This window comes from Podarcis vaucheri (assembly GCF_965113315.1).
Source record: "Podarcis vaucheri genome assembly, chromosome: 6".
Classification (NCBI taxonomy): Eukaryota; Metazoa; Chordata; class Lepidosauria; order Squamata; family Lacertidae; genus Podarcis; species Podarcis vaucheri.
This window is the reverse complement of record NC_138764.1, coordinates 27,816,964-27,835,056: the sequence shown is the minus strand read 5'-3', so window position 1 is coordinate 27,835,056 and position 18,093 is coordinate 27,816,964. Positions and strand designations below refer to the sequence as shown.

The 18,093-nt window shown below is 43.2% G+C and overlaps 2 long non-coding RNA genes across 2 annotated transcripts in view; one reads left to right on the top strand and one right to left on the bottom strand.

Annotated features, from left to right (window-relative positions):
• LOC309535210 overlaps window positions 1-18,093 on the bottom strand; it is a 170,613-nt gene that overhangs the window by 66,463 nt on the left and 86,057 nt on the right. The window lies entirely within an intron of this gene.
• On the top strand, window positions 12,028-14,509 carry LOC309534815. The gene is made up of 3 exons (XR_014220866.1): window positions 12,028-12,144; window positions 13,663-13,830; window positions 14,495-14,509. It is a non-coding gene; the product is annotated as an uncharacterized lncRNA (long non-coding RNA).

Sequence of the window (18,093 nt, the reverse complement as noted above, 5' to 3'; positions counted from 1 at the left end):
ATTCTGTCCCTTTACCACTGGATTATTCTTCCGGGTTCAACCCACATATCAGGTATTTTGAGAACTGGCAATAATACTAATACTAATTTATTATTTGTACCTCGCCCATCTGGCTGGGTTTCCCCAGCCACTCTGGGCGGCTTCCAACAAAGATTAAAAATACATTAAAATGCCACACAATAAAAACTTCCCTGAACAGGGCTGCCTCCAGATGTCTTCTAAATGTCAGGTAGTTGTTTACTGCCTTGACATCTGATAGGAGGGTGTTCCACAGGGCGGGTGCCACTACCGAGAAGGCCCTCTGCCTGGTTCCCTGTAGCTTTGCTTCTCGCAATGAGGGAACCGCCAGAAGAGGCCCTCGGCGCTGGATCTCAGCGTCCAGGCAGATGGGGGTGGAGACACTCCTTCAGGTATACTGTGCTGAGGCCGTTTAGGGCTTTAAAGGTCAACACCAACACTTTGAATTGTGCTCGGAAACATACTGGGAGCCAATGTAGGTAATTCAATATTGCCAGGCCATACCTCATGGCATTATATCATTAAGCCTTGCCATGTGACAGACACCATCAACATACTGCACAGCTGTCCTATCTTAAGCAGAACATCCCAGAATTACAGGAGCTCTCCCGGCTTCTGATTGTATTCTAGGATGTCCCACTTGGGCTCCTATGTTCTGGCTGCACCAGAGTACAGGACTAAAAGACATGTGTTTTCGGGTCCCATGCTCTGGTGCAGGTCAGTTGGTTCCCACAAGAACGCCAGGACCAAAACATGCACATTTTTGGGTGCCACACTCTCACCTTGTGCCCGCGCACTGCCCCCTCCTCTTGCTCTTTCCAGAAGTGGCGCCGGCAGGATGGTGCAGTGGGGGGAGTGGTGAGCCCCGAGAGAGGGAGGAGGAGCCAAGAGAGAGGGGGACACAAATAAGAAGGGGCAGGCCTGAGTGAGAGGGGCAGGGCCTCCATCAAATTCATGTCCCAATTTGCCTCAGCAGGATGTTGGAGGGGATGCACCAAGCCCTGCACATTAGATACAGTGGTGCCCCACAAGAAGAATGCCTCGCAAGACGGAAAACTCGCTAGACAAAAGAGTTTTCCGTCTTGGAGGTGCTTCGCAAAACGAATCTCCTATGGGCTTGCTTTGTAAGACGACAATGTCTTGCGAGTTCCTGCTGGTTTTTTCCCCTTCCCCCCCTTTTTCTAAGCCGCTAAGCTGCTTATCAGCTGATCCGATCAGCAGATAAGCCGCTAAAAGCCACTAATAGCGCTAATAGCGCTAATCTGCTAATCCGTCAATGGGCTTGCTTCGCAAGACGAAAAAACCACTAGACGAAGAGAATCACAGAACGGATTCTTTTCGTCTTGCAAGGCACCACTGTACTGGAAATCTGGCAACCCTGCAAAAGTTTCCACATTTCATTACAAAATGGTGATAATGATGCAGCAGGATAGTCAACTGATTAAGAATAAAAAGGGGCAGGAACAAATCTGGAATTAACATGTCGGAAAAGAGGGGAGTATATCACCAAATCATGAGGTAAAGTACAGCACCTGTGTATGGCTGGATAATATAGTACAGATTTTTTTACATTCTCTGTTGAAATAATGCAGTGAGTCACTCTTGCTCCAGGGCTGCCTGCACTGTTATATCTGTTCCTCTTAAATACACAGGAGAACAGCTTTTAACAGGGTCCCCAGCACTACCCCCCTCTCTTTGCTATTCTGCATATATTCCAGACATTAGATGTTCCAGAATACTTTCTGAGGTATGCTAAGCCTTTCATGTGGCTCTTTTTGGTGTATCAATGGGAAAGGGCTCATCATTTCTTTGCCGTAAAAGATGAGGGAAATCACAGTAAAAAAGCACCCGGCCCATGGGATAAAAGGTAGCCATTTACCATTCTAAATAAAGATTTGAGCCCCTGAATTTAAATTACCTGATTTCTATAGGGGGCTGGGTGAGAAGGGGAATGAGGAGTGAGCCGAGATTCTCTTTTAAAATAAATAAATAAGGGCTCCATCCCCGCTATATCCACTTCTTAATTTAACTCCTGGTGAGTACACCTTGTGTTCTGCTTGTCTTTCTATATAAGCAAGTGAAGAAGCAATCAGAGGGAGAGTGATGACAGCTCTGAATCCATAATAAATTCAACCCAAGGTGCCCTTTTGCATGCATTAGACTTGTGGGTATTTTAGATATGCGGTTTGGAACGACTGCCTCTCCCACTGTAACACCTCCCAAAATAATTTCAGAAGGGCTACTGAGATTATTATTATTATTTCCCCTCTGTATATGAAAGAGAGAGATTTTATCACAGCGGCTCTGCTGCACAAACACAAACATCAAACAATAATTAAGAGCATACAATATCCCCACCCCCCGCAAAAATATTTATGCCTTGAGGCCTGTCTCTACATCATTCATTTAAATTGTTCATTTAAAACTACCTCCCGGTTTAAAATTCATGTTTTCCCCAAATAGGCACACATCACATTTTGCACATATTATGCCATGATAGCCAAGGCAGTACCTTGCAGATGGTGTTGGACCATCAGCCACTGCCAGCATGGTCAATGGTCAGGAACAATGGGAGCTGTTGCAGTGCTGGATCTACAGATTTTGCCATGGGGGACAAAGGTCTGCGCTGCTATGAATATTCCTGTGAATAAACCTTGACACAAACACTCACATTTGCAGAAGATCAGGAAGCATTTCTGACTCTTCCTTTTCAGCAACAACTCACTACCCCCATCTTTGCTACGACAGAGAGGGGAGCCCAGAAATGGATTTTTTTGTGCAAGGATAGCAATCTTGGCTGAGATACACAAATGACCATGCATATCTGCCCCTTCTTCTATTTTACACTTGGGGCTAGATGATGGACCTCAGGGAGGTATTTGGGGTCATGGTGGTGGTGGTAAGTAGCTCCCACAAGGTTGAAGTCCATCTACCCCTGGTCCACTGGGGCAGGTGGACCAATGGACTAACTCAATATAACTCTCAAGCTCTCTATGATCCTACATGGTGTTATGGAAAGTGTGTGGCCCCAAGGCCTGAGGTTTCTTATCTCTGAGATAAGCAGGGATTCAGGACACCTCCATGGGAGGAATCCTATGCAGAGACCTTTGCCAAAGCCCCTTAAGAGGAGGACTTCTAAGCACCATTTGTTGCAGAAACTGCGATCCCATCAACAGTTCTGGAAACTGGCAGCCACATGGCAGACCTAGATGTAAACCACCCTTCATAAGCCATCAAACCCAGCTCTCACTATTGCTCTATTCCTCTGTGGCGTAAGCATGGTGCTCACAGGTGGCCTATTGGATAGGACTGAATTTCTAATGAAAGCAGGAAGATCTTCTAGGTGCTCATCATCTCTGCCAGCTCAGGGTCCTCAATCCACAACATCCCACCCTACCCCAAAGCTCGAGGAACCTGAATCTTCAGCTCATCTCGTTTAACAGACAATGATCTATAGAGGCAGGGCTAAGAAGGGTTTCCCCCATGTCTCAGCCAGTTCAGCCCTATTTTTGCATTCCCTCCCTCCTCTTCTGAGGTTTTAGTGCCTTCAAGTAATCTGGCCTGCATCTCCCACTGTCATTCATGTGGTGGGTAAGAGGCAGGAGAGGTCTGAGGCAGGGAGCCTGCAGTACAAGTACAGGCTTTGCAGAAAATTTGAAAGCCTAATCACACAAGTTTAGACAACAGTCATCGAAATTCTGTTGCAAGCCTGATGCAGTCAAATGTTGCATGCTTCTGAAAAATCCTTGGATGTCAAACGCTGCTTGATACCAAACATTTGCCAGCTTTCACACATGGAAGAATATGCAGAAAACTACAAAATCCATAGGGGTGGGGTGTTTTTTTCTGGGTGGGGGCATATTGGTTTCAGCCTAAGAGCATATGCATGCCTGCATGCATATTAAAATACTACAACAAAAGAGTGGGAGTATGGGCTTTCTCTTTATTTCATTTGAGAGTTGACTGGCATTATTTTCCATCAGCATTCTCCACCCTCGACACCTCCCAATTATTAGTGAAGGTTTTCTGACAGCATTCCCTTAATAAATGTATATGGAACATCATTTAATTAATCTGATCCATTTTTCGGGGCAACAGATGTTTGAGCTTGTTTATTGATTGCACACAGCCGTCAAATGAGCAATAATGATTAAAATACTCACAAGCATATTTCAGCAAAGTGATAAACCTCATTAGATTACCGAAAAGGGAGGCATTTTCCAGCAGCCATATCTTCTTCTATGCATCCAAAGAAAAGGAAAGATGAATAATGGAGGCACATCTAAATCCCAACATGGAAGTAAAGAAACAAAAACATTGTATTCCTCATCTGTAGCTATAGCCACAGATTCTATGTCTAGGACCATACACAGAGCATTAGGATTTATTATTATTATTTAATCTATGTCCCACTTTTCCTTCACGAGCTTAAGATGATGAACATGACTCTTCCCCTGTCCATTTTATCATCACAGGGAGGTTAGATGGAAAGACAGCAGTTGGTCCAAGGTCACTTGGTGAGTTTCATGGCTGAGCAGGGATTTGACCTCTGGGCTCTCAAGTCCTAAGTCACAGGCTAAGTTCCTGACTCTTACCCTCTGCCTTCAACTGAGTCAGACCATTGGTCCATCTAACTCAGTATTTCTACAACAACTGGAAGTGGCTCTCTAAGGCTCCAGGCAGGGGACATTCCCAGTCCTACCTGAAGAAGGTTGGGTTGAACTTGGGACCTTCTGCATTTAAGGGAGATGTTTTGCCACCACACCATGATGACTCTGTTTCACACATGTATGGTCAATACCTGATGCCCATCATGGGTCTAACTGCATACATGGCAGGCTTCCTTTCACCTCACTTCCTCTCAAACACAAAGGGAGTCAGAGCCTACATTCATCTAAAAGCTCTCAAAGGGTAAAGTGATACACTTGCACATGTGAACTGGCTGTTTGTGAGCTGGAGAAGTAGTAAAAGGGGGGGAAATGCTTACAACATGGATATTTATTGTCTGCTGCATTAAAACCTATTATATATTTTGACTTCTCAGCTTTTATCCCACTACAGCTTAAAACAGCAGTTTTCAGATATATTTTGAGTAGCTTATTGGAATTGGCACACGTCGACCATCACAATTATATGTTGACAATGCAGAAGCGCATCCCCAGATAAATGGGCATAGAATTTTCTTATTCTTAATTATATATACAATTATGTCTAGACTGCCCCTCATGCAAAATATCAGGGTGGTGTACAACAAGAGCCACACATAAAACTTCATAAAAGTGAAACAGAATGCAGCCTGGGACTCATTTTTCATAATTCTACAGACATCAAATTATACTAGGATTCCTTGAGTGAAGAACACAAAAGCCCATAATTCATATTAGGGCAATACCTTTATTAGGCCAACCAAAATAAATACCTTTATTAGGCCAAACAAAAGAGTGAGCAAGCCTTCAAGTTCTCCAACTTCATCAGATGAGAGAGAATATATATCAATAGTTAACTAAATGTAACCTATTCACCTATTACAAAACAGGCAAGCCATTTACAACAAGAGGCTAGAACAAGTTGGGATGTCATTGCTATTATCAGTAGACAGACAATAAATCAAAGTTCAGTAAAACAGAAAGCTTTTAAGCCTCAGCAAGTTGGGTCAATCAACTGAGTGCCTCACCCATAATGAGAAAAAGGTTGGAAAGGCAATGATAGGACTCAGGTGGCAAATGTTACAGTGATGAAAGAGACCGTAATGCTTCTTAAAAAACAAAAGCAGGAAACCAAGAGGGAAATGTAATTTAGATGTAAGGACTAAAATGAGTACAGAAGCAAAGAAATAAAATCCAGACTTTTAAAATTAAAGCAGCCTATTTCAACATAGTCTGAACAAACACTTATGCTGAGCAGAACTGAACTCCCCCTAGATCAGCTGATCATATATAATGACACCAGGTGTGGGGCAGATGTGTGTGGTTCTGGTGGAAACAGCCTTGTAAGTTAAATATCACCCTAGGATCAGAGGTACGCCATCCCTGATATGGATGTCATCCATTTTGTTGAATGGCATTAGCCTCTTCATCAGCCTCTAGAAACAATACGTACCACCCCACTTTTGTCCAGAGATCTTGGGCAGGAAGTAGAACATCAAAGGGTAACAAATCTAGCCACAAACATCATTTTAACAAAGCACTCCCAAAAGGGGAAAAGAGGGGGGAAAGTGAGACAGTAATCTACTATGGAGAGATGCCTAAAAATAAGTAGTCCGGACACATGGGAGGTATGAGCGAATGGTACGCTAGGACCTGTAATGTCTCCAAGGCCAAGCAAGACAAGGCAGCTGCCCAAACACCTCATTTGTAGCCAGCAGGAAAGTGGGAGCTTGTAGTCCATGCATGTCACATTAAAATTATGTAATACAGTGTAAATGGTCAGGTTGTCAAACCCTAATGCTACCCTTGCTTTTTAATGGAGCTTTCACCTTTGAGCACATAATTTTCTGCCCACATAACTTTCTGCTTGTAGGAATAGGAGTTTAGTTTGCATTCCTGTGCTGCCTTCTATCCAAGATTCTCAAAGAATGTCATTAAGACGTTATCCTCACGCCTCCTTTGTGCGATGCTAAGCACTACTCTGGGCCTATCATTACCCTTTTCTTTAGATGTGGAAACCGGTATTTCGATCCATTAAAACACTTCACTGTGTACTGAGTTTTCAGCCGCTCAATGTCTCCACAGTCCCAAATGGAACAGTGAAATGTTAAGCGTGGGTTTATAATGCTTTGCCGGACTGGGGCCTAAGGCTACGGAGATATGGTTGATTTCAAGGTGAAGCAGGATGCCTTGTGGCTGCCAAATCAAGCTTCCATTTGTTAAAAAGCCCTGCCAGCATTTGAAAAATTCAGAATGATAGATTTAGGGTCCTCCCTCCAGGCTTGGGTCAGTACTTCAAAGCAAGCAAGTGTGGGCATTCTGGGTCTCTCAGGCTACCATTATATAAAATCTCCTCACAACTTCAAGCAAGGGCCAGTTTTTCCTGTGCAGGGTTGTGCCAGTAATGTTTCACGGGGAAGCAAATTGCAAAGTAAAGTAAGGAAATAGGCTTTCCTTCATGCAATACAGCTGAGATATTCTGAGGTAATTTCAGCAAAGTTCTCAGGGGAGTTCCTACTTCTGTGTTATTATAGGAAGAGCTGCTTTTTTGAGCTGCAAGGATTTATTTTTTAGATTTTTTTAAGAAGACTAAAATCAAGAAATTGGAAAGAGGTGGCAGTGGGACCCACTAAGAATCATAGAGTTGGCATAGCAGTCTCCACTGGGCTGGCAGGCATCTCCTTCGGCGAAAGAGTCTACTTGGGAAAAGACCCACCTGTAATCAATGACATAGCAGATGGTGAACATTCAGATGTGAGCCAGCCCTCAGAAAAATTTAGTTCCTCCAGAAGAACTCTTTGATCTGCTGCACTATCCTGACACTTGATCTCTCTTTGTTGTGCACCGTAGTGTGGATCATGGAGGTTTACCTGTGGAATGCTGTTTTGGGGAGGCCAGGTGATGTTCTAAGGTCAGATCATGTTCTGATGAGTTCCTGTGTCTATGAAGTTATCCACTGTCCTCACTTTGTCCCCATTTACACAAGTTAATCACATCTAAAGGAGAGTCACTTTAGGCGTAACCCGAAAGAAGACCTTAGAGTTGCGTAAGAGGACTTCTGTGATGGCATTTCCAAGGCATTTGCCTTGAAAGTTCTGGGTGCCTAATCCTTTTCTTGTAGCAACTTCATTGTTCATTTAGCCCAAAGTCATGCCAAGAGAAAAGTAGAGACAGCCTGACAATTTCCTTAATCGAAATGCGTCTGTTTGTACTAAGAGGGAGCCTTTCATGAAAAGCTTTGTCCATCTTAAAAGCGAGTTCATAAAGCAATTGAGACATGTGATGGCGGTCATTAAAGGGAGGAAGGATGAATGCTAGTTTGTGAAGTGCTGCCTTTGGAGTCTCAGGAGAGTGACTGCCAAGCGCAGTCAAGGAAGAGGTCTGAAATCAGCCATCTGTATGTACATTGCATCCACCATATTTGCTCTGAGGAGACAGAACCATATGAGGCAAGACAGCAAAGGTGAAATCCACTAAGGCAGCCTACTTTATTGCCATGGCAACCCCACCCTGATGAAAAGGAGAAAAACAAAACATCTTTAGGAAAAAAACTGGGGGTGGGGGAATCAGTGCCGTCTACCAAGGGAATCCAGGGGAAGATGTGCTTTAAAAAGAGCATGACATTTCCACCATTTGGCGACTCCTCTGAACAAAAGTAGGGGTTGCAACTTTTTGCAAGCTGCCGAGTTGGAACATATTGTACTTGTTAAATTATTCAGCATGTTTTGAGGCTGAACTCGAGATGATAAGTGAAAGCTGTAGTCAAAGATTAGAATCATTAGAGCCAGACGATGAGGTCAGAGCATTGCCACTGCCATTTTCGTTGATGTTGTCTGACATGCCGGTGGCCATTTTGCACTTGGAACTTTTGCTGGAGTCGACTCTCTCGTACAGAGGCTCCTAACTCAAATGGGCTGGAGGGGCCTGTACTTCATCCAACACATGTCCAGCGGTTCTCATCTGCCAGAAGGAATGTCACTGCTTCCTAAATTTGACCTCAAACCATCTATTTCACCTCAAATTAAATACTAAGGTGTGGGGAGGTGGAGAGAAAACACTGCAGTTTTACCAGTTTATCTGTTCATAAATGTGCACAAATTGAATAAAATAACCAAATGGAGTGGCACATACAGTACATAAACTTGCCTCACAGTGGCCTGGGACCTCCAGAATCAAGCTGTTACCACTCACAAAAAGTTGTAAAACCAGTGTCCTCCACAGGTTCCCTCACAGATCGGTTTATCCCATTTGAATTCTTCCCAGTTCAATTGCCAGCCCATTTGTATTCTCTATGTGGAAGTGGACATTGTCTTATTCTTTGCCTCAGGCAGCAAAATGTCTTGGAATGGCCTCACTTGCCCTTCTTCCAAAGCAGAGGAGCATTCTCAGGTTCATACACAGCGGCTCTCCTATTTTATGCTCATAACAAGGGATGTGAAGCAGAGAGAGTGAGAGAGAGAGAGAGAGAGAGAGAGAGAGAGAGAGAGAGAAAGACTCACCCAGGGTCACCTGTGCCTGAGCAGGGATTCAAGTCCAATACTTTTTCTGAGTAATTTCTAAACTGTGCCATAGTATAGAAAGTCTGTCACGAAAGAACTGCTAAGAATTTATGGTCTAAATAAATCAGTGGTGCCTTATCCTGAAAGCATCCACCCACAGAAGTCTGCCCACTATGTATCGGCATGATTTGTTCTACGTACTTCAATTGGCCTCCCTGAAGATAATTTCTTCTGCATTTGTGCAATTGTGTATGATTCGTTCAATTTTTTCAAAGTTTTTTTAAATTAAGTTTTCCAAAATTTCACACATATATTTCAATATATAAAAACTTAAAAAAAACTAACTTCCCACCTCCTTTTCCATAGTGTTTCTGTTTCTGCTGCACCCTGTCTTCTATCTCTTAAACCTTAACAAGACTACTGTAATCTTTAATCCCTTCTGTTGTTCATAGTTCAAATCCTGCTTGCCTGTTCATCGTATGATACTATTTCTTTAAATAATCTGAAAGGGGGTTTCCATTCTTCCACAAAACCTTCGCCATTAGGTCGTCTTATTTTTAGCTGTTAACTTTGCCAATTCTGCAGAGTGTGATCTGTTCACTGAGTTGCTGCTTGTGGAGGTCTGAGCAGAATTACCCACAGAGGAAGCTTTTCAGTGAATCTCTGCATGAGCTCCTGTTCTGGACTTGGCTCCTTCCAAAGCACATCTCTGCCAGGAGCTTGTGCTACACTCGAGTAAGGCTCTGGCAGAGACACATGCCCGACTGGCATGTTCTCTCCCTCCTGGTCTTTCATTTGGGAGCTTCATAGGCTTTCTTCTGCCTGGACATCACAGCGACTGATGCCAACAGACATCGGCACACTTAGGGATCCACAGAGTCTTTGCAGCTTGCGTGACAGACCTCAGTAACTCAGCATTTTGGCTAATCTACTTTATTTACATATAAACACACACGGAGCACTGCAACATGGCTCCCTCTCTCTCTAGCATCAGACAGCAAAGAGAAAAAGAACAAAGGACAATAGTCCCACTTCACAGAACACAGTAACACAAACATCCTGTCTCCGTCACTTTTCACTCTGCAGAGTCAAAACACACACCATCATGTGATAGACAACAATCCCATGACTACAATCATGGAGCAGGAATTCTAACAATCTCCACATTTAATTCAGGAAAAAATGTGCTGCAGATGTCAGAAAGACACCATCCTGGCTCCGTAAATAAGCAATGTGAATGTCTCTCCTGGAGGAGGCAGAGGCAATGTTTATTAATTAGGTCCACCGGATCATAGCATAAGCTACCAATCCCTTAAACTGGATTGGCTCTCAAGAGCAATCCTTGGTTAGAAATGGTTTCATATTACTGCAGTGATTGGGAGGCAACAGGAAGAAAGAGAAAATTGGACTTGTAGCTAAATTAATTTGTAGTCTTGTATCAAAGCAGCTGTTTTAGCTTTTTGTTGTTAAACTGAGTCACGTACAGTAAATCTTAGGCAGCAAGAAACTCCCCATGAACATCTTTATTACAGCAATCAGCCAGAACTACATTCCTGAAAATATTGCAAGCGTTTAGGACCATACTCTTCTCCTCATTGCACTGATGGGGAAAAAAGAGAGAAGCGTAACTTTGTTAATTGCGGAGGTGCTTTATTGCACTTTGAAATTTAAGAGCCCAATTCTGGACATGTGGAAGGAATTAGACAGAGAAGAGGGAGGGGTAGATGTTAGGTTCCAACAGGATATTATTTCCTTGTGATGCAAAGTAGCAGCTCCAGGAGATGGGGATGATTTAAGCTGGGGAAACAGCACGATGGAAGTGGGATGAATGAAGTATCTTCTTACTCAGTGCCATTTCCTGAGCTGATTCAGGTCCTTGTCTTTCTGTTGCTGCTAGTTTGGCCCTTATGGCTAGTTCTTCCTCCAAAGAGCTCAAATAAGCTTCCACGTGGCTTCCGGGTAGGCTTCAATCCAGGAATGGATGTGGAACCTTAAACTCTTCAGACTTTGGTGGACATACAACTCTGATCAACCTGGACCATTGACCATTGATGGGAGCTGGAATCCCAAGAACATTTGTGGAGCCACGGTTCCCCAACACCTAATCCAGGCAGTTTACAAGGCCAGCAGATGTATTTAGATTCAGGAACTGAATTTCTCTCCTTTGTACAGCCATGGAATATGTACCAGGTCCAATGCACATGGCTTTGCAGTAGTCGCAGGAAAAGTGTTGCAACCCAAGCAATGCTGAGTAAGTTACGTGAATCTGCCACCACTTTCTGCCCTTCTTTCTGTTTTTTAATGCCAGGAAACCATCAGGTAACAGAGCACCACTATAATATAGTACTAAGTCATGGAATTGCCACCATTCAAATCTTGCCATGGGCAGGCAACACCCCCCCCAACTTTTGTGGGGATTATGTTCCTGGTTATTTCACATGTTGGCATGCATAAGCCCGCTTTGCCTCCAGGTCTGAAAACTGCCCACGCATGCACAATTGTGTGTGCTTTGAATGCATGCAAAATAGGAGGGGCTTGCACATATTAGGATGGGCTTAGGCAAGTCACCATCTTCTACTGAGGAAGGGCTGTAACAGAGTGGTGGAGCCCATGCATCGCATACAGAATTTTCCAGGTTCGGTCCCCAGCATCTCACAACAGATATGGGAAAGATGTCTTAACTGAAATCCCAGAGAGCAGTTGCCAATCAGTGCAGACAGTATTGAGCTAGATGGTCTAATCAGGTTAACTCGGTATGAGGCAGCTCCCTATCTTGTTTCTTCCCAGGTTTTGGGCCTCGTGCCCCATCATTCACATGGGGATATTATTATTCACACAGCACCATTGATCTACACTGCTTTACAAAGAAGAGGTTTGAGCGGTTCTGGTCCTAAGAGGTTTGCAAGCTAAGATACAGGGAAACAACTGAGGAGGAGGGTGGAATGGATACAGGAGTGAACAGCAGACAGTAAGGATTACAGGTAATATATGTGAAGTACTTTTACAATTCTAAACTGCTATATATAGTCATGATTACAAGGGTTCCAAAACTGTGATCCATAGGCAGTGGAAGACTTTGGGCTCTCAATATCTGTGCCACTCTAAAATTCGACATCCCCCTCTTCTCACACTCCATTCTACAGCATTGCTGTTTCACCTCTTGCACCGGTCATGCTAGCCTAAAACTGCCTCTGCCATGGACCACCAGTTGTGTGAGAGTTTCATTCAGGTTACCTATGGCATGTCTGTGGATTTGTGGCAGATGAAGGGAGGCAGCACATAAACTGCATTAAGTACAGCTTTCACATTGATTTTTAATTTTATTTTTATTGCTTCTTTTACTCCTTTTTATTGTTATTGCATTTTTGTCTTGTCTTGTATTCTATGGTATTCTAATTGCAACACAATAAAATACACTATACAAGAAATAAAAGAAGCAATAGGAGATGCAATGGAAAATCATACAGCATCTAGCACAGTGCACTGCAATTGCTATAACAGGCAGAAAAATCACTAAGTGGCCTGCTAAGACTTTCAGCAATTTTCAAGTGGTCTGAGGGGTGGGGGGAAGTTTTGAAACCACCGTACTACACAATGATACACACACACACACACACACACCCTCTTCAACAACCTAACTGGTTCTGAAAGAACTGCTATAGGCGGTTACACAAAATATGCCCTGTAAGGATTGCTCAGACAACTATTTAACACGATAAACTGAAAGAACAGAGCTGGTATATTGAATAAACAGTGCAACTGGCTTCAGAGCTGTTACGGTCTACTGGGCAAATAACAATAAAAAAATTTTAATGCTCCAAATATTTTTTGTTAACAGTAGAACCAAATGGCTTGAAAGAAAACTATTGAGTATGTTTCAAGCGGCTGATTTCCTTCCCTTTATAATTCTCCAGGTGATTTGTGATTTACATACGCCATGAATAAGCTTTACGATGGCCATAGCCGCTTGTGTATTCACATTTCTAATAGCTTATTCCTCAGAGTTAGGGTAACAACAATTTTTATTATTATTCTTATTAGATGAAACATGTGCCATCCTAAAAAGCACATAAAGCATACTTGAAAGTGCTGCAGTCATTTCTGTTTCTATGCCCTTCACCCTTCAGTAAATCTTTGGATGTACAGAACCTGCCCCCCCCCCCCGCCCCGATAAATTTTGATAGTCAGGTCAGAGCTCTTCTTTTCCCCTCCTGAGCAGAAAGCCCAGATTAGCCTCGACATTTTGCTTTTAAGTGAATATCACTGACAACTTTAATCCCAGATTGTATCAGCTCTTCTGAGTGCAAGCAAGTTTCTACGCCAGCCCCAGACACTCAGCAGGATATCCATGGTAGGTAAGAGGTAGATTAGCGGGGCTTCATCAAGATCTTCTGAGTGCCCCAAGTATTAAGACTCTGCTGATAAATGTTATAAATCTCATCAAAATTAACCTGCCTCTCTTCCCTGAGCATCACTCTTACATTGATGTTTTTACTTAGGAGGGACCTCAATGCGAGCCTCAAGTTTTCACTTCATTGAAATTTGGTGGGAATTCTGAGGAAACCTCCTATAAATAGTGCCATGGGCTAATCTGCGGGATGAGATATCTGAACTCTTGAAAGAAATGAGGTCCTAGATCTCCCAACAGAGTGAACTGGGCATAAACTGTAAGCATATGCACTGTCCATCTAATAAATATGTGTACATCCCAAACTTTCAGCTGCACAACAGAACTTCCCCTCTCTCTCCTCCCCCCAATGCCCCACTCAAGTCTGCTGTGGAGTTCCAGAAAAATATACTTGCTGAGGAACTTCACTGGATTATTATTATTATTACTACTACTACAGTGGTACCTTGGGTTAGAAACACCTCGGGTTAGAAACACTTTGGGTTACAGACTCCATTAACCCGGAAGTAGTACCTCAGGTTGAGAACTTTGCCCCAGGATGAGGGCAGAAATTGTCCAGTGGTTAGCTAAAGTGGACCTCCGGAACAAATTAAGTTCATAACCAGGGTACCACTGTATTATTATTATTATTATTATTATTATTATTATTATTATTATTATATTGAGACCCAGCCTAAATTACCTCCATTGATTTCAGTGAGAAATGCTTACTGATTTCGGAGTGTCATGCATCCCATATTTCTAAGCAGACATGCACAAGTTGCTCTAACTCCATGCCTTTATGTAGCAGCAGTGAAGTACCCTAGTACTTGTGTATTTTTCACCTATTCATTGTGGCAGTGGTTTTTTTGTTTGTTGAAATCTCCTTTGTTTATCTCCTACTTCTAAAATAATGGGAACATATATTTTTTACCATTCTGCAGTTAACAAAAGGGTGGGAAGAGCCAAGAATTGTGATCCCATATCCACCGATCATCTAAACATCCCTTGTATCCCATTCTTCAGCATTAAAAAATGCAGAGAAAACAAAACTAATCACAAGTTTGCCGCATCCATCACGTGAAATGCAATAAATTAACAAGCCGATGAAAACTGATTGCTACCCGCCACTAACAAGCAGTCTGTTGTCTAATGGTCCAGAACCAAGTTGTTTGTTGTTAATGTTCTAAGAGGCTGGGAGCAGCTAAATTCACTGAGCCAAATTCAGCCTTCCGATGTAAATCAGAGGAATGCAATTTCAAAGAACTTAATCTGGGCAGAAAGTAGGTAAGAATCATTACAATTTAGCAGACCAAGCTAATTTGGATGTAAAAATAGGATCAATGCTTTTCATTATGTAGAAAAATAGAGATGAATATCTGGCTATCCTGAAGGTTATTCGGGGAGCAATCCTATGTGCATTTACCTGGAATTCAGTTGGATTTACTTCTGAGAAAACACACAAAGGGTTGTGCTATTAGAGCTGGGGAGAGATATTGCTGCAGTCTAACTTCTGAAAATTGTAGTTCTCCTTGGAGGTTTTTAAGCAGAGATTGGTTTTTAAGCAGAGTTCCGGGTAACAAAACCTAAGGAGGATATTGACAAGCTGGAATGTGTGCAGAAGAGGGCAACTAAGATGATCAAGGGTCTGGAAACCAAGCCTTGTGAGGAGCAGTTTCCAGGCTAAACAGACCCAGCTCCTTAAAGAGGAGACTGAGAGGAGATATGATGGCCATCTTCAAATATCTCAAGGGCTGTCACATGGAAGATGGAGCAAGCTTGTTCTCCCCTGCTCTGAAGGGTAGGACTCAATCCAATGGTTACAAAAGGATTCTGACTAAACATTAGGAAGAACTTTCTGAGAGTAAGACCTGCTTAACAATGGAACCGGCTCCCTGAGTAAGTGGCGGACTCTCCTTCCTTGGAGGTTTTGAAGCAGAGGTTGGGTGGCCATCTCTCATGCTTTGCAGGGGGTTGGACTAGATGACCCTTGGGGTCCCTTCCAACTTACAATCCTACAAATCTATGATTCTATATGTGCGGTCTGTAATGGAAGGAAACTGCTTGCTCCAGTGCCAACTATATGGAGTAGGCTTGTAAGAAAGGATGTCCCACTGTATTTCTTGTTCTTTCTGCTACCACTATCCACTGATACGTCACCTAGAGCACTGGCTGTGGAATTTCCACTGCCCTGCAGTGATCTCCCTGGAAACAGGGATTCCAGATCTCCTGCTTGACAACTCCAACCTGTCTCCCCACTTCTCTCACAGGCACTTTAACAACCAGTAGCACAGCCCAACTCATTTGAGCAACATGGGAGAACAACTAGTCCTTGAGTGTGTCCAGAAACCAAGAAAGCCCAGAAATCTAGCTCAACAGTTTGTTCAAAAGGAGTATACATAATAAAGGGGAAGAAACAGCAGTATGCCGATCAAAATGGAAATAACACACCTTTTGGTCTGACTGTTCCTGTTCTAAACCTTGCTTCCAGAACATGTTGCAGTTCATCCAGGTGGCATAAGTGATCTGCTCATCAGCATGGTTACCTCTCTGAGCTCTATATAATCTTGCTAGGATTATAGCTCAGAAGGCAGTCCATCAAAATGTTATATATTGGCAGGCTGCACTTAATTGGACAACGTGGAACTGGGACGGCAGCATTATGGGGTTATCATGAAGGAAACAGATGGCAATAAATGGTGGTGAGTGCTAGTTAATCAGGGAGATATTGGCAGGTACTTAATGGGGGTGCAATTAGTGACAAATGGAGTGTTGCTTAAGATGGTGATACATTGGTGCACAATTTTTAAATCCAGACTTGTAACATACAGTTTGGAAAAAATATATTTACCCTATGGACTAGGGGAGCAATGATCAAGACCATTTCAGCAACTTCAGTAATGAACTGTAGATTTTCTTAAATAATTTCTGGCTTTTCTTCAACTTCCTGTGCACCATCTCTGAGGTTTTTCTTACAGTCATTCAGTTTGTACAATCTTCTGTTTTTCATACAGCTGACATTATTTCCAAAATGAAGCCTAGAAAGGTTCAGTCACCGGCCCCACCCCAAATAAGCAAATGGCTGACCAAGGCCAAACCTCAGAGGATAGTTTTAGAAAGGAGAACACTGCCATTCTAACATTTCTAATTATCTGTACTGTGCAGTTCAGCCTATTGGTCTTTATTATTCCCAAGCTTTTTAATTTGCTGATACTTGGTGTGGGTGAATTCCTATGCGCTACAGCAGTGGAAACCAGGTGTCGCCTTCAATCGTGGTTGAAGCTGTTGGTGTCAGTTAACTAAAAACAAAATTCTCATAGGACAAGAATTTAAATGAGCACCACTTTCACCCATCACCGAAATGTGAATGCGACACGCAAGTTCTTTAGTGCAATGCTGCACAACTGTTTATGCCTCAAGCAAAGTGTAAGGCCAGGGTCCATGAGGAAAGTTTGCTACTGGTGCTGTTGACACATGATTTCTTTTCCCCTTTTGCTGGAAGGCAGTGTTAGTCTGGTACTACATCTCAGAAAGCTTATTTTAGCATGTGGTAGGTGAAATGACTTCACACTTTCCACCTAACAACCTAAACCCTAACTCATGTAGCAGCAAAGGAAAGGCCCTACTTAAAATGTTGTGTCCCTTCTCTTGTTCAGGGAGTTCAGTTCACTGCAGTTCCATCTTTGTCAGTGACATATATAGATAATCACAAAAATAATCAGCATTTTACTACACATATAATATAATATTTTTGTATGAAGTTTTGTCTAATCTACACGTTTGCAAGCAGTTTCCCTAATATAATGTATGTATGTGTGTGTTTATGCTGTCTTTATTAATGTGTTGTCATGGACTGGCTGGATGCAGAGGAATGGTGGGAGGCAGCCGCTGGGGAACCCCCAATGGGACCCCCTAAGGGATGAATGTTCAGAGGAATGGTGGGATGACAATGAGGGGTCAGAGGGAGAAGAGGGAGCAGACTGGGAGAAGGAGATGTTGGAGGCTGAAGAGCTGACAGGGTTTAGTGAGCAGGAGGAGGCTGTGACAGAGGGCAGTCCAGAATCAAGAGGTGGAAGTGGAGGCTGGAGAGGAGGGGTGCCAAGAGGCACAGATGAGGCAGGCTGCTAAAGACAGGGGGTCTCCCACTCCTGCTGCGGCCAGCTTCCCTTCCCCCTGGTTTCCCAGAACACAAAGAGGAATAAAGAGGGTGGAGCAAAGAGAGATAAGACAATGGAGCCTTAGGATGCTGGGGGAGGAGCGGGGGGGGGAGGAGCAGTAGGAAGGCAGAGACCTTCTGTCCTTGCAACTGCCTCATTGGGGCAAGACCTACTGGGAAGTGTTGCTGTGATCACTAGGCCTGCACTGTTTTGGTTTCTTTGAATAAAGAGCTAACTTCGGTGGCACCAGGTGTTTTATTGCTAACCTACCCTGACTCTTGCTCCCGACTTTCCTTCAACCTACACATCTTTGTACCCATCTTTTGGCTGAAGAACTACACCACAACATTCAGGGAGCTGCAAACAGTGATGGACAGCTGTGTTTC